The 15,843-nt window shown below is 38.9% G+C and overlaps 1 protein-coding gene across 2 annotated transcripts in view; it reads left to right on the top strand.

Moving 5' to 3' along the window:
- Nucleotides 1-15,843, top strand: part of ZEB2 (zinc finger E-box binding homeobox 2) — an 86,888-nt gene that overhangs the window by 52,450 nt on the left and 18,595 nt on the right. The gene's annotated exons all lie outside the window — the stretch shown is intronic.

Below are 15,843 nucleotides of genomic sequence, written 5' to 3'. Positions count from 1 at the left end.
CCATGTGCATAATAGTACGTACCGGCGATAGAATGTAGAACCACAAGCTTAACGGTCTTATAGGGTGATCATGAGGCTCCTTTAATTGGAGGAAATATACATACCCAAAGAAGCAATGATTCCCATGGAGCCCTGCAGCATGTATACTATACAGATCAAAGGTTTGGGGTCAAGGAAAAACAAGGACATTTTTAGCTGTAACATAATCATTAAGGGTTTCCTAACCATCAATTAGTCTTTTAAACTTAAACGTGGAGTAGCAAACACACCGTGCCAATGGAACACAGGAGTGATGGGAGTGATAAAGGGCCATTGGAACACAGGAGTGATGGGAGTGATAAAGGGCTTCTAAGTGACCCCAAACTTTCCATAAACTCATTTCTAAGTGACCCCAATCTTTTCATAAACTCACCCAGCAGTCCCTAGTCTAACAATTGTTAAAGTTAGATGAATGATATAACGTAATACATGTCTTATTTTTTTATATGTTACAAATGTATATGATCAAAAAAGTATATACCGTATTGGCCCGAATATAGGCCGCACTTTTTTCCCCCACTTTAAGTCTTTAAAGTGGGGGTGCGGCCTATATTCGGGGTCTAGCGCCCGACGCCTGGGACATGCAGTCCCGGGCGCCGGGCAGGCAGCGGGGTTAGGATACAGATCCCCCGCAGCGGTGCAGGGGACCTGTATCCTACTGTCTGATACGCTCAGACAGCCTCCCCTGCCGGCACTTTCCACGGGGGGAGTACCGGCACGGGAGGTTGTCTAAGCGCATCGCACGGACGTTCACCGGCAGCGGCGATGCGCCGTTGCCGGTGAACATCCGCACGATGCATTTTAACCCCCCGGACTTACCAGAGCAGACTCCCGGGTGTCTTGCAGGGCCGGCGGAAGACATCTACGCAATACGCGTATACAACTTCCGGTTCCGGCACTTCCGCTGAGTGCCGGCACCGGGAGTTGTATACACGATGTGCATAGATGTCCTCCTCTGGCCCCGTAAGACACCCGGGAGTCTACTCTGGTAAATCGGGGGGGGGGACAGAGTGGCAGCATATCTCGGGGGGGGGGGAGAGGACAGAGTGGCAGCATATCTTGGGGGGGGGGAGAGGACAGAGTGGCAGCATATCTCGGGGGGGGGGAGAGGACAGAGTGGCAGCATATCTGGGGGGGGGCAGAGTGGCAGCATATCTCGGGGGGGAGAGGACAGAGTGGCAGCATATCTCGGGGGGGGGGAGAGGACAGAGTGGCAGCATGTTTTTTGGTGCTTTTTTAAAGAAAAAAACTTTTTCTGTAAAAAAGCACCAAACTTTTAGGGTGCGGCCTATATACGGGGGCGGCCTATATCCGAGCCAATACGGTAATTCTCTAACTCAAGTGGAATTTGAACCTTTATGTTTGCCGTCTCTTGCAACACAACGTGAACAATTCCTCCTTAATTGCGTTTCCACACTTTACAAAATAGCAGAAGTATTGGTGTACCAAAGTGGCCCACACCCTTCCAAACAGTTTTGCAAAGTAATCATATTTAGAAATAGCTAAAATTAATGTAAAAGAAAACCTAAAGACAGGGAACATTTTACAACAGGCTTGGCCGAGACACACGGCGTTGAACAATAGTAGGAGAGCAATCTAACCCCAAGTCTTCAAGACTCGAATGTAGTAACAGTTTCCCTGTGGTTCATGGGGGGGTCGGCGGACAACCTACATTCTTGCTCCATACGTTGTTGGCCAAGAACAGACCTGATATCACTCAAAACATTTATATTCCAATTACAGGAAGTGGTATCACAATACGCTCCGACTTCCTGTGTCGGACAGGAAGCATGGAGGAGTTTGTAGAGTGTTTTTTTTTTATAAATAAAAATAAAGGTTTTATAAAAAAGGGTTTTTTTGTTTTCATATTGTGAGGGTTATTTGTCCTTTAATATATACACATTTATAGCATATAGACAATTTGTAGGCTCATGGCCTAACAATGGTACCAAAGGAAGTGGCTGACGTAAAGTTTATTTCACTTTCGCTATTCAAACTTGGGATTTAAAGTTTCAAACAAGAGAACCAGGTATTATGGACTAATCATTTTTTCCTTTCTTTTACTAATCCATTAATGAATGGCGGTGGGAGGAGGGTTCTTCTCTATGGGTTTTTCTCCTTCTTTCTTTCTCCCTTTTTTTTCCCTCCTCTATGGACAGGGGGTCCCATTGATATGAATGTATATCCTTATCAGCTTAACCAAGCAGGTAAGGCATTCATTAGCAAGGCAGCGTTAAAAAGAATAATCGTACAAGAGTGAGAAGAACAAACAAGTCAAAGCATTTGCTCAATCTGCAATCTACACATCAATTATCCTGCTGTGCTAATTACCACCTTTCCAAACCCTAGGTACCTAAGCATTCACACTCACCAGTTCACATATCTTACCGAATAAATAAAGAAATATTTGAATACTGGGAAGATAATAACCTTAGACGCGCAAAAAAAAAATAATCCATCACATTGTCTTTTTTTCTTATTTCATAAACGATCACTGACTCGTTCTAACTTTTTTTTGTAGAGATGGTAGGTGGTTCTTCATAGGCGTCGTATGTACTAAGTGTTGCGAAAGTCATGATGCCATGATGGCACAGTGAAGTGGCGCTTCAGGGACGTAATAGAAGCCCCTGCAACGCGCAGGTTAAGGGGTCCTCCCAAGACTTGATACTGAAGTCGATCTTTTTAATCTGCTGTTAAGGATCTCTGTAATGTGTTCGGTGCGTATAACATGTTGCAAGATCTGAAACAAGATACATATATCGGGATGGGCCCCTCGACACACCTTGCAGGGGGTCCCTGGATTTTTGTTACCCCATTTTTTCAGTTTTACTCTCACAGTGTTGGCTTGGTGGGCATGATGGGGATTGTAGTCTTCAGGGTAGCCTTTTAACCCGAGTTTTAGAAAAAAAATAAAGACACACTTGCACAGATGCCATGGTGTTATTGGAGTCTTTCACTATACATACTCTATATGAAGCCCAGGTTGAAGAAGAAAGCAGGCCACCGTCGTCCAAAGTGGGTGGAACACCAGGCAGGGGTTGTCTCTGCTTGATTAACACTGACAATTAATTACTCTTCTATATGATACAAATCCAAGGCTGAAATCCTCATTGATTGTGACTGTTCCTTACGAAAGAGCTCATTTTCTCGTTTCACAGGGAGGTTAGATGAAAAGGAAGCCCATTTCCTGTAGTTCATTTGATACCTTGTGGGGATGCTATTCAGGTGACCAAGATACAGGCACAGAGGGGGGAACAGATGTGATTTACACACTCATTATCATTAGAATAAAAACACAGATAGGAATGATCTGGGGATGGAGCATCACCTGGACAGCTTTCCTTCTGATCTTTATCCCATCTGAGAGACCAGGTTCCCCCTGACCTCTTTAAATCCCTGACCCCCAGCTGGTGACATAGAATTTTATGGCACTAAGCAGTCTTCTGAAGCTTTTAACACAGATGCCATTCAGAACGCTCTTTAAGATTGATTTTTTTTATTGTACTCTGGCTTAATCAGGAATATATGCATCCCCACTCCCAAGCCTAAAAAAAAGAAGAAGCTTAACGTTAATTTGTTTTGGAAGTTTTCCAGGACTGAGGTTTCTTCAGTCCTGGAAAAAAAAATAATTAAAAAATAAATAAAAAATAATAATACTAAAATAATGATTATAATAATTTAATAATAATATATGTATGAAGTGCAACCTCCAAAGGTCAATCATGCCAAACATTTCAAGGAACCTACAACCTACAGGAACCTTGTTATGATCATACAGCAAACTGAGTGTGAGTGTGTATGTGTGTAGGCCACATTCTATTGTCCTAATTCTCCCTCTTGTATCAGTTCCATAGATTATCTTCCGCCAGCCTTTCCCTAGCCGATAGGTGTTGTTTTTAACATAAAGTCCGTGATATGATGAAGGTTAAAATGTTCTGTGCTGAATACCTACTGCTAACCAAACTTTCCTTTGGCGCTAAGCAAGAATGCAAAACAGCCTTGAAAAACCGAAAACTGTTGTTATTAACCTTTCATTTTTTTTTTATCTACGTTGGCTGTACACTTTTAGTGGTTTCAGAATTTTGCTGAGACTCCGTGGGAACAGATGTAGCAAGACCGTGATTTTAATTGGAATCAAGCTAAAGAAATGTAGAACATACAAAACTATACATATCGCACGCCCCATTTGACATCATCGGATAACCCTTTCAGTGCCTGGGGGGGGGGAACAGCTCCCTTTCCTCTACCCTACCGGAGGCATAACCTGATAACGTCACAGCTTTGTGGCACACAATGTGTTAAAGAGCACAATGCCTCTCAAATTACTTTGTTTCTCGGTATAATTACATCTCGGGTCTGGCCGCCCCATTATTAACAGAATGTACAGTAATATGCACTGGCACTATAATATGTTATTGTAGGATTATAATTAATCTTACAGGAAGTACAATAATTTTACAGTATCAGATTGAAGCAATACGGCATATAGATTTATTAATGCTTTTAATCAGTCCTGGAAGAATTAATTTTGCAATGATTGCTTACGCTGAAATTTGCATATACTTAGCGAAAGTCTTTTTTTTTGGCGTTCTTTTTATTAAAACACAACACATTCAAATAGCGACAAAGAAAAGGAAGTAACAATGCAAATGTTTATGCGGTATATATATATTATATATATATTAAAAGCTACTTACTACAGTGGGGTTTTTTTTTAATAAAAAACACAAATTTGAAGGCTGATAATTACCATCAGTCCTGCTGTAGAGACTCAAGCCTTAATCAGTCTTTGGTCTCGTCTTCTTATATTCAGGAGCCGTATGGCCATCCCATGCATGTTTAATATCCTCACTGTATTACCCTCTACAACTTCTGCTGTGAGGCTGTTCCACTTATCAACCACCCACTTTTTAAAGTAATAATCTCATGTTTCTCCCGGTCAATCGCCTTTATGGCATCTCTTGGTTGACTCTAGTCTTTGACTACCCAAGTTTTCTTTCCTAAATTTTCTCTTCCAACCGAAAAATAGATGTCTGAGGTCTCCAAAGCTTACTTGACTCCAAATGAAAGGTGTATCACCTACAACGAAAGACTGGCGTTGGCAACTGTGTGTCTTGAGTTGATTGGGTCATTGTTTGGTTATGCAAAGATGTACAAAATGTGCATACGTGGAGGATATTGTAACGCAGGTCCCTCTTCAAATAGGAAATCAGTGTGTGTGAAGGGCGATTGTCTGGTATGGTTTGTATCGCTTTTGTTGCAGTTGTTAGAGGTTAAACAAACAAAAACTCAATATGTTGCCGTTATGTACATGAAATCCACCTAAGTTTACACACTATGTAAATATTTGAAGGTTGCCCCAAAGATCCGACGATAATACGAGTTTTATTTCAAATGAGGATCGGGTGATCATATATTTTTCTGGTAAATGTACCCTTTTTTTTTTGTTAAGGACCTTGAAGAAAGGAATTTTCTTGCTGTTTTTAAAGGAATAGTAAACGCTACCTGTGAAGTGCTCTGCAAATATTTAACTGGATAACGTGACCTCTTGTAGTAGAGGGAAAAAATGTTCCTCCTTGTATTTTGTTAAGTCCCTTGAAATGTTTAAACGTTTCTGTCATGTCTTCCCTTTTTCCCCATTAGCCTCTCTCTCTCCACGTTACACATTTTAAGGGCTCTGGGTGGTTGTAATATGTTTTGTCACTTAGACGATGTGCCGTTTTTATGACCCTTCTGAGAATTTTGTTTCAATTATTAATATGCTTCTAGAGGATTGGCCTCCTAAATTGAGCCATTTGTAAAAGCTCAAAAAGGGCTGTCAGAATTGTGTATTTTCCAAAGAAACCTAGTTTTCCCAGCCCACCGTGAACCTACAGTCAGCCATTGTATCTAGACTGGGTTCTGCATGATATAAGCAGTACACCCTGATGATGTCACCTATGATGTCACATTTCCCCATTGGCCTACTTTGGAGCGAATGGGACTGGATTTTCAACATCATTCAACCATAAAACTACTTTTTATGGAGCAATATGGAGTGAGGGTGAGATCTGAGAACATTTGTGTCCCCTAATTTATAGACAAACATACTATATTGACTACATATCCAAAGTTCTATATAGCAATGTGAAGTCATACACGGAACGCGATGCTAAAAAAGCGGGATTGCAGAAGTGATGGACACACAGACCACGCTAATCCTAATTTTAGAAGACCAGATAACAGTCTCCTAAACTCCTGGTAACTAAAGATAGCCTTCCTTGTAATCTCCAAACCATTATAATTGCTCTAGGTGAGTAAACCTATCAAACTCAACTCAAGATAGCATCAAATTGTCAAGAAGTGATGTGCTGGTTTTTCAAGTCAATGTAAACAGACCTGTTGCAACTCTTGAAGTCCATATCTTGTCAGGATTCGAGTGCCCTGGGCTTTTAACCCTTCATTTACCGAAAGACAATGTAAATTCGACTGCGATCGAGCCTTTTTTCTACTTTTTTTTTTTTTACATCTACCAGGGAAACGAGCATTATCGCCCATTAAACTCCCAGCGTTCATCTGTGCTGCCGTAATTTCAGTGTAGGTTGCGTACATGCAGCCCCAAGGGATTTAGATAAGTGTTTCAGGTCTATACTAACACATGGTTGTGATAACTCAGGGGGTATGAAACTTTCTGGGACACGGCGTTATCACGTTGCAGCGTAGAACTCTGCTCGGTAAGATAATGTGTTATCGGAGCTTCTCTCTCTCTCCGGCCAGGGGAAAAAAAAAAATAAAAAAAAATTCTTTCTCAGACGGTTTCAGAAATTTAGAACCATTGTTTAGATTAGGATTACCTTATACCTTTCCGCGTAGATTTCATTCGCTAAAATATGCAGAAGAAAAGCAAATAAACAAGAAAGTTACAAGATACGGCTAAAAAAAACAAAAACAAAAAAAAAACAGGGTTGGGCTGGAAAAACAAATGATGTCAAAAGTTCTATTCCAAAAATATAAAATCGCAACATATTCTGTACAAATAGGAATTTTTGCTCCATAAAAATTAAGAGAAAATGAATTTTTAGTGGTTAATTTATACAATAACTGACATTGTGATCTGCTCTTAACGTATGACCTTATTTGGCCAGGATAAAGTAAAAAAAATATATTGTGCTGGGTTTTTTTTGGGATAAAGCGCCCTTCCGTGGCAATGTAGCGCGGTTATCTGTTATATTATTGCCACACCCAGGAATTGAGCTGACAAGCTACGATGTAATACTGATGTCAGCAAATTCCACTACCTGAAAGGGATTGTGGAGGAGGGAGGAACAGGAGGGGAATACAGTAATAGTCTGGTGGCACCAGCTCATGACAACTCTTTCAGCAGACTGGAGCCAACGAGAGACCGTTAGGGAGAGGGGGTATCATCCGAGACCAGCATTAGAGCAGACCTCCAGATAAGAGTGTCCGTGTTCAAACAGAGCTATATCAGCGGCGTTTAGATTATGACGTGAATGTACACTATAAAGCTTGAGAAACTTTTACAGCCAGAGAATTCTGTTTACCTGCCACGTTTAGGTGGCGAAAAGTGAAAGTTTGTAGACAATCCATCATTGCTTAAACAATTCATTATTTGCCCCTCCGGAAAGTTAAGCGCGGAGATCGTTGTTGAGTAATTTCACTCCGCTCTTTTATTTTTGTTAGTAAAACAAACACACAAGTAACCTTGCTAGCGGCCTTCCAAATTTCCATTGATAAGTGCAATAACGTATCACGCGCACAGTGAAAGGCACTCTAATTTCCCCGTGCTTGTAAACAGTCAAAGCGTAATAACTTTCCTCCTGCTGTTTTTTCTTCCTCTTGAATATTAGATTTGATTAAATATTTGCACATTTGAGTCGAATGCAAAATAACCCAACTATTCAGCAGTTTTTATTTCTTTATTTATTTATGGCGGCGATTGGTTCCAGCTAAAAAAAAAAAAAAAAAAAAAAGGAAAAGCAGGATTTTTTTTAAAATTCACAAATTTTCGTAAAAAATATAGAGATGGGAAATGTAGATTTTTACTTTAATTACTTTGTAGCTGCCTTGTATAAGTCTAAAAGGACTATTATTCAACCAAGGTCAAAGTAAAATTATATAAAATAATTATTTTTTAAAGTTTGAAAATCTATTTCACAACAGATAAAAAAAAAAGGTTTGACAATATTAGTTCCCGTCGAATCATATTGTGATTAAACTACATTTAATTATTTTTTAGGTGGGCTATCACGTCATGATATATTTCAGCCGCAATTATTGGAACGTTCCAAAAATATTGACCCATTTAAACACTGGGGGAGAAAAAAAAACATTTTTTTTTAATCTAACACCCCTCCCCCCAAAAAAAATCCTGATTTTCTGAAAGAAACTATTAGCTTTTATCGCAATAAATAAGCGGAAAGAGCTGAGCTAGAACCGAAGCGATTTTCGATTCCAAGCGTTTTGTGTGTATTTGGTTAGTTACAGTAATTATACCCAATAACTGACAGCCAAAGTCACGTAGGAAAATGCAAAGTCTGTTTTTTTTTTCACACAGGCCCTGCTGCAGAACATCTGCTGAGAGATTTGCATATTAATTAACCCATATTAACTCTAATTATTCTGGGAAATTATCAAATAAATTGAATTTTCTAATTTTAACCTTTCTTTTACTTGACGTGCGCCGTGGATAAGGAGGCTCGGTAGAACGTCTCACCTGGGCCAAGCACAAGGGTTCCATGAACCCCCTTACCAAAATCCAAGCACCCCCCCCTTTTACTCCTTCCGACTAGGGGGTAGCACCGGGGGGGGGGGCTTTGTCTGCTACCTTGTGTGGATTTTCCAGGGTCTCTGTATATTTGTAGCGAGGGAGAACATGTGTGTGAGTATGAGCACAGATGGTGATTATACAGGGGTGAAGAAAGGTGGCACCTCAGGACAGTTGAACAAACCTTAAGTTTTTTTTTTCTTCCCCCCAGCCTGTTGTGTTGTCCCGGGCAAATAAATAGGAGTTTAATTCAATTAGAGCCAGGCCATAGTCAGTGCCTCATGACAGAAATTATTCAATATTTTCCCCCTCACATTGTTTGATTTACACATCGCTGAGTCTGTTGCTTTTGTCCTCTGTTTAGCGGAGGGGGGAGAGTATGTATTGAGCTTTTGTCTAGGTACTGTCAGTGTCCCTTTCACTAATGTCTGGCTTTGTCCATTGTTAGATGCGACGAAGCTGTTTGGAAAACAGCTTAACAGAAAGTTTTAACGTGTCAGGGTTGAAGGCTTGTCTGTTAAAGAAACGGAATATTTAAAGGAAAAAAAAAAAAAGATGAAGGAAAAGTGTGATTTAAACATGCCCGTTACCAACGAGAATCTTGTAGGCCATCTCGTACTGTTGTAAAAACTCAGATTATCGTTTAAAAAAAAAAAGGAAGAAAAAAAAATACACGCTTTTGGGGGCCATGCTGTGTTTTGCTGTCAAATTAAGCGACAAGGTTAAATAAAAAATAAAAAAAAAATCTTTATTTTTTTTAAATAAATAAATAAAAATGAGAAATTTTAAAAAGAAAACTTTAAAATAGACACATATCACAATATCCTGATAAATAAAAAAAAAATATATTTTGATGCACTAATTTAATCGAGCCTTAAAAAAAAAAAACAGTTTTTATGAAACTCTGAATCCTGCCCCATTACTCTGCGCCGCATCATCATTATTAATTTATTTAAACAGTATCCTGCACATGCCTAAGCGCAGTACAATACATGACCTTAACTACCCGCCATACAAATAACTTTATTTACATCAAAATCAGTGCGGACTCTTTAGAACGTGGACCTTTTTTTTTCCCTTGGACACCAGAAAGACCTTAATTTCCAAGTTAATGGTTTCACCTCCCCCTTTTTAACTATTCAGGTGATCAGCAAACCCCAGTTGACTTCAGAGACAAAAAAACATCCCCTCCAACTGGATATGCTCTTTCTTTTAATTCACTAATTGCATGTGGAGTAGCCCATTACCTGGATGTAACATTTGTCAGGAACAACTGTTCTAGCTGACACTAGCTAAAGGCAGCTTCCAAGGATACTCAGGCTCAGGCGGAATGGAATCTGTACAAATTTAGGTTTTATGGACAAAGTTGGAAGGAGACAAAAAATATCAAACACAATGGAATATAAAAGGTCAATTTCTAGAAGACGACTCACTAAAATCCACGAAGTTTCAATTTCACCTAAAGGTAGGGGGGACTTTTTCAGATTCATTCTTCTAAACGTCAAAATTCTGTCCTTAGGAATATCCAAGATAAGTGTATAGCATTGAGAATACCGTGTTCATATAATTAAAAAAAAGATTTAGAAAGTTAATACAATGTTAAAATACTAGTTTTAGGAATTAAAAAGATTATAGCTGAAAAATAAAAAAAATGGTCAAGGGTGGAACAATTTGCGTAACATTATTTTTTTCTTTTTATTCATGGAAGGTGTTAGACAAAATATCTTTTATACAAGGACACCGTTCCTCCTTTTTGTGATGATTTCATTCAAGGTTTCAGTTCCAAGGTCCAAGCAAGACAAGGTCCCTCTTGTCAGATAACATCCATCCAACAACTTTTTCATGTATATTCTGTATATATATATATATATATATATATATATAGTGTTTTTTTGCCTATAATACTGTTTTTTTACGGGTGAGAACAGATGTCTTTTTTTTTGTTGTGAAAACATTGCGATGCTCGCTGTAAACATGTTACTGTGTTAGTTGTTATCACTCATTTAACAATTTAAAGGTGCTGTTTCCAACTATATCTAAGGTGTGCACAGCGATAAATGTATTTATGTCCAATGTTATTTATGGATAACATGAAACATATTTTTTATACTTTTGAAAGGATTGATTAAATATTTATTTTAGAAACAGTTAATTTTATCGGATACTATGGAAATAGTGGAAAATGCTCACAATTACCAGTTAAAATAAGTTCCCAGGGTACAGTACCTGCCACAACCATTGCTTCAGTGGTGGCGCTGTTGAGTATTGCTGTCTATGGAAACTATTAGTCAGTGACTAATCACATAGACTGAGAATGCATATTAGTGCTTTTTTAGGAAATCTTCCAAATGTGTCTTTTTTTTTTTAAGTTGGGGACATTCCTGTTTAATTGCAACAATTGTAAATGCTGTTGTGCATATGGCTGTTTAATAACACTTATCCTAACAAAATGCTTTTGCCATAATTCTCAGGTGGTCCCTTATAAAGAACAGCTCCTGTCTTTACTGATAAGGAGTATCTATACATTTTGCTTTAGATAGCATAAGTATTTTCTTATCAACCTGGCAGTCTTATTTAGTTTTCCATTCAGCTGTCTTCTGATCATATCTCCATATGCTATACCTTTAAGCGACTAGTGGTATTTAAAAAAGACAAGCTGCTTCATTTAGAGATATTACTATGATCTATATAATATATTTCCAGTATTAGACTTCTTTACAATGGGCGTTGTAGCCGTCCATGTGCTACGCACTAATATACTTTCAGGTTTTACAGCTCTAATTAATTGCATTCTATTATATCTTGGAAATGGCGACAGTTTCTCATTGGTCCAAATTAGCGAGTGATGTCACAACAGCCACATTTCCTTGCTAAGTATGTTAGCTTGTTTAGAATCTGCTGGTGACATCATAAGCTTGGAAATAAACATCTAAACAAATGCCATCATATTAATGCCAATTGTAATATTTTTTTCGGATGCAAGCACCGCTAAGGGTCTTGCTAACAATCCTAAAGTTATCTTCAGCATACCTATCTATGTGTGTATGGGATTTTATACTCATTTGGTTGTCATTGTGGACTTTGCATTTATGTATTAACAAAACTCAGTCTCTGTTGCTTAATTTTTTTGGCAAAAAAAGCTCAGAATAGTAGATCGTGGCTAGCTCAGCTTCCCAAGAGGCTTTGCAGCAGCTGTGGCCTTTCGTTTTCCAAGATAACCTGGCCAGACAAACTATTTGCTAATACAATTTGTACAGAATGCCTGATATCTACTATAATAAGATTTATTCCCCTGCTCCAGTCAAAACACTGCCAGCCTTCCCGTGTCTCCATAATATCCACATCAAGACCTCTAAATCATCAGGCTGGAGTCTGTATTCATATATCTTTCTTATAAAGCGGCTATCTGATCGCTCAGTGTTTATACTCCTATCTAATTCTAGGCTCGGAACACAAAGGTTTACTTGAGTGACACAAAGTAACTGGGATATCACTCGTTGCCATTCTCCCTTCCCCCACGCATGTTTCTGAAGTCACCAAGTGACCATGATCAATACGCTATACATTAGGAACAGATGCTACTCTGTTCTCCAACTGACAAAGTAACACACATCTGTGAAAAGGATCGCGCTAGGTAACATTGTGTACAACACCAACAAGATTATTCTACAGCTAATCTAAATGTCAGATTAATTATCAGCAACACTTACTAAGCATCGGAGGCCACGCGCTTATAGGTAGGGAAATTCCTGAAATGTCATTTTCATAGCGGAGCTTCGTGATATAACCAGAAAGTTTAACAGAAATCCACATCATTAACGCTAACACACACACACACACACACGTATACATTCAGTTATTTTCTTAAAGCCTCTAAATGTTCATACTGTATTACATGCATAAGCATTGTCTTGGTATGCAAAGGGTTAAAACAAATAGAGTATTTTCTGTGCGTGTTGACCAGCGAAGAGGACGGGGTTAAATAACCTTATTATTACATGAAGACACGGAGCAGTGAAGTAATTCCAGCAAAGTATTATATAGATTACCAGTGTTTTTAGTACACGCTGTAAGCTTACAGTTCAATCCTCATCCTCATCTCTTATCCTGTAATCGCTAGATTGTGTGGCAGTCTTCCATGAGTACCTGTACGGCGCATAATTACGACTGCATTTTGGCAAGCTGTCTAATGCCTTGGATTGTAATTAATTTTCTTTGAAGATACAGAGGAGGATCGGTTATCAGTACGGTTTAAGGCGTCCCTTTCCGCTTTCCTTTTGCTCAGCCTTCAAGATGTGAAATGCTCATCATTGAGCAAGTCCACTATAATTCTCCTAGTTTATCGAATAACAGTACGTTCTGGGGGCTCCTGTTGCTTTCTCGGCACCAAGTTGTAGCCCGTTTGCCCACTTGCTGATGTTACTCCTTCTTTATTATTTTGTGGAGGCTCATTCAAGGAGGAGTTCATCTTGACCTGATAGATAAAACAGATTCTTCACTCGCTGTGATGTCATCGTCTGTATTCCTTGCCGAGTATCAAAAAAAAGGAAGGTTAAAATGAGATCACGAAAACTCATTGTTGAGATTGGTTATGAAATTCGGTGGACTAGGTGTCAAGAGCGAGAAAGTCTTGGTCCAAGACTTGATCTGTGAATCCATCACTTGAACTTCGGTGTGAATGTATCTTGTTAAGGTTTGTCTTTTAAGTCACAACCCTTTAGATACAAGATTGTGACTCCACCACTGGACAAACGATGGTGATATGTATACAACAGTAGAGGAATACTCCAAATGTGGGATTTCGCATGTGGAATGGATTGTGTACATAGGGATTTAAAAAAAGAACACTAAAATTGTCTTGAGATACTTTTGTATCCCACTAGAAGACCTGTTTTGTTAGACATAGTCCATTATGGAAATGTATGGATACCCATGATTGAAAAACAGGGCACAAAAAGCTTTACTTAGACAAAATCTTTACACACATCCCCATCCACACACACATACATACACCATTGCTTAACAGCAGGTGGAATTGTGTAACTGAGGGTTATCAAACTCCTGTGGTGACCATCAGCAACTTTAAATTTGAAAGGAGAACATTCCATTGTATCGGGGATTATGCAGTCTTGAATTTGCATGTCTGTTTTATTGTGGTATAGTGGGAAAGGAGAGAAGACACATTTCCTTTAGCACAATGCAAACCTAAAAGCTAAAAAAAACACACGCGCTAAAAATGAAATTTAGAACACGCAGGGCTTTTTTTAGGGCTAAAGATAAAATCTCTTTATGTTATCACTTCTAGACTTGACCCGTTGTGTTTTCTTTATAATATTTACTTCTGTTTGTGAGAAAAGATCATAAGCGGTGTGAAACACTGTTGCTCCCATTCCATGAAGGTGATGGATGGTCCGTCCCTGACCTTCAGTCCTGAGACATGACTTCATTGTTCCTTTAGATTGTTGAGATTTTTTGGGACTTCTCAGGAACTTGTTGATAAATCATTTATCTTTTTTTTTTTCTCTCTTCTATTCCCCGAAGAAAATATTTCAACTTCTTTACCGCAAGAGAACTTCACGTGTCACTCAGTCCTAGGCAAAAAAAAAAAAGAGACCTCAAAAGGCATATATATTTTTTTTTTCCAGGATAAAGGCCTTTTAATGCCTGTCCAGCCTTAGATAATTTTATTCACTCCTTCTGGACCTTCCATTATTCCTCCTCTGCCCAGAGATCACATTTTAAAAGGTGGGTTGAAAGATTCCCAGGCCATGGGATTCTTTGTTGCAGCCCCCCCTGACTCTCAGCTCAGAACGTTTTCTAAAGAACCTTTTTTGCTCGTTGCTAAGAAATAGTTAAACCGGAGTCGTCAGAAAGAGAGAAAAAAAAGAGATTCACAATATTGATTGTACGAAGGTATATGTGGACCACACAGCTAGACAAGAGACATTGGAATATCTCTCTTTTTTGTAGTTCTAGGGGCATTACCCGGCCTGAACTTGCCTAAACCCTTGTGGTCACACCTCTTCAAAAGGTTTTGTTTCTGCCATCAATTGGTATTCAAACCAGGTCAGCGGATTCTGTTTGCCCGGCTCTGCTGCTGTTTTTATTTTAATTTGCACCTGTTGTGCAGTTGTTCAGAAGGCAAGTGCAGACCCGCGGATTATACAAAGATCATATTATGAGCAGATATGCACGGTGTAATCTTTTTGTCCGCGGACTCACATGACAAAAAAAAAAAAAAAAATTAAAAAAAATCTCCCTCTTTTTTTTTTGTTCTTTTTTTTTTTTTTTTTAACACCCTGGGAACCCTGTCAAAGCAAACAGATATGACTGACGGAAATTTGTAACTAGACTTGTTTCAAGAATTCTCCAAAAGCATTATGAACCTGACACACAATCCTTTTCATCCCCCCCTCCTCTCTTTTTCTCCGACACTCTTTTCTGCCACTTTTGTATAATCCGATAGCTGGCAAGAGCCACTCGAGATAGCTCAGTTGATAAGTTAGAAGAGAGCGGCTTTATTAGACGGAGACAAATCAAAATGAACCTGAAAATTGTTTGCGCTTTTTTTTTTTTTCTCCTTCCACAGGCTTTTTTTTTTATTTTTTTTTCCCCTCTTCCCATTTCTCGTTCCCATGATGTCATGGCTATATAACTTGTTGTTTTTTTTTTTTTTTTGTTTCTCTCTTCATGTTTCTAGAGAGTTAGTCTCTTGGCAATCTCATGTGTGCGGAACGGATGGTCTGTTTCTCTTACTGAGCTAATGCTCTGTGTTTATTACTCTAATCTTTAATGTCTGGTGGTAAAGCAGACAATTTATGTACTAGCATGTAGGCCGAGAGGCTGGTAAGGGCTGACTATTTCAGACGCGTCTACCTTCAATTGGGTTCACAGACCTTATTTATACAGGCTCTCTATTTTAAGAAACAGAGGAGATTATTTCCGGGCGTAGGGCTTGTGTAAAGGGGCAATCTTGTTCTTTTGCCACTTCAAAATATCTTGTAATTCATGGTATTTCAAAATTATTTTAGTGGAGTTTA

The sequence above is a fragment of the Spea bombifrons genome, chromosome 7 (assembly GCF_027358695.1).
Source record: "Spea bombifrons isolate aSpeBom1 chromosome 7, aSpeBom1.2.pri, whole genome shotgun sequence".
Classification (NCBI taxonomy): Eukaryota; Metazoa; Chordata; class Amphibia; order Anura; family Pelobatidae; genus Spea; species Spea bombifrons.
The sequence above is the reverse complement of the archived record's forward strand: the minus strand, read 5'-3'. Positions and strand labels throughout refer to the sequence as shown.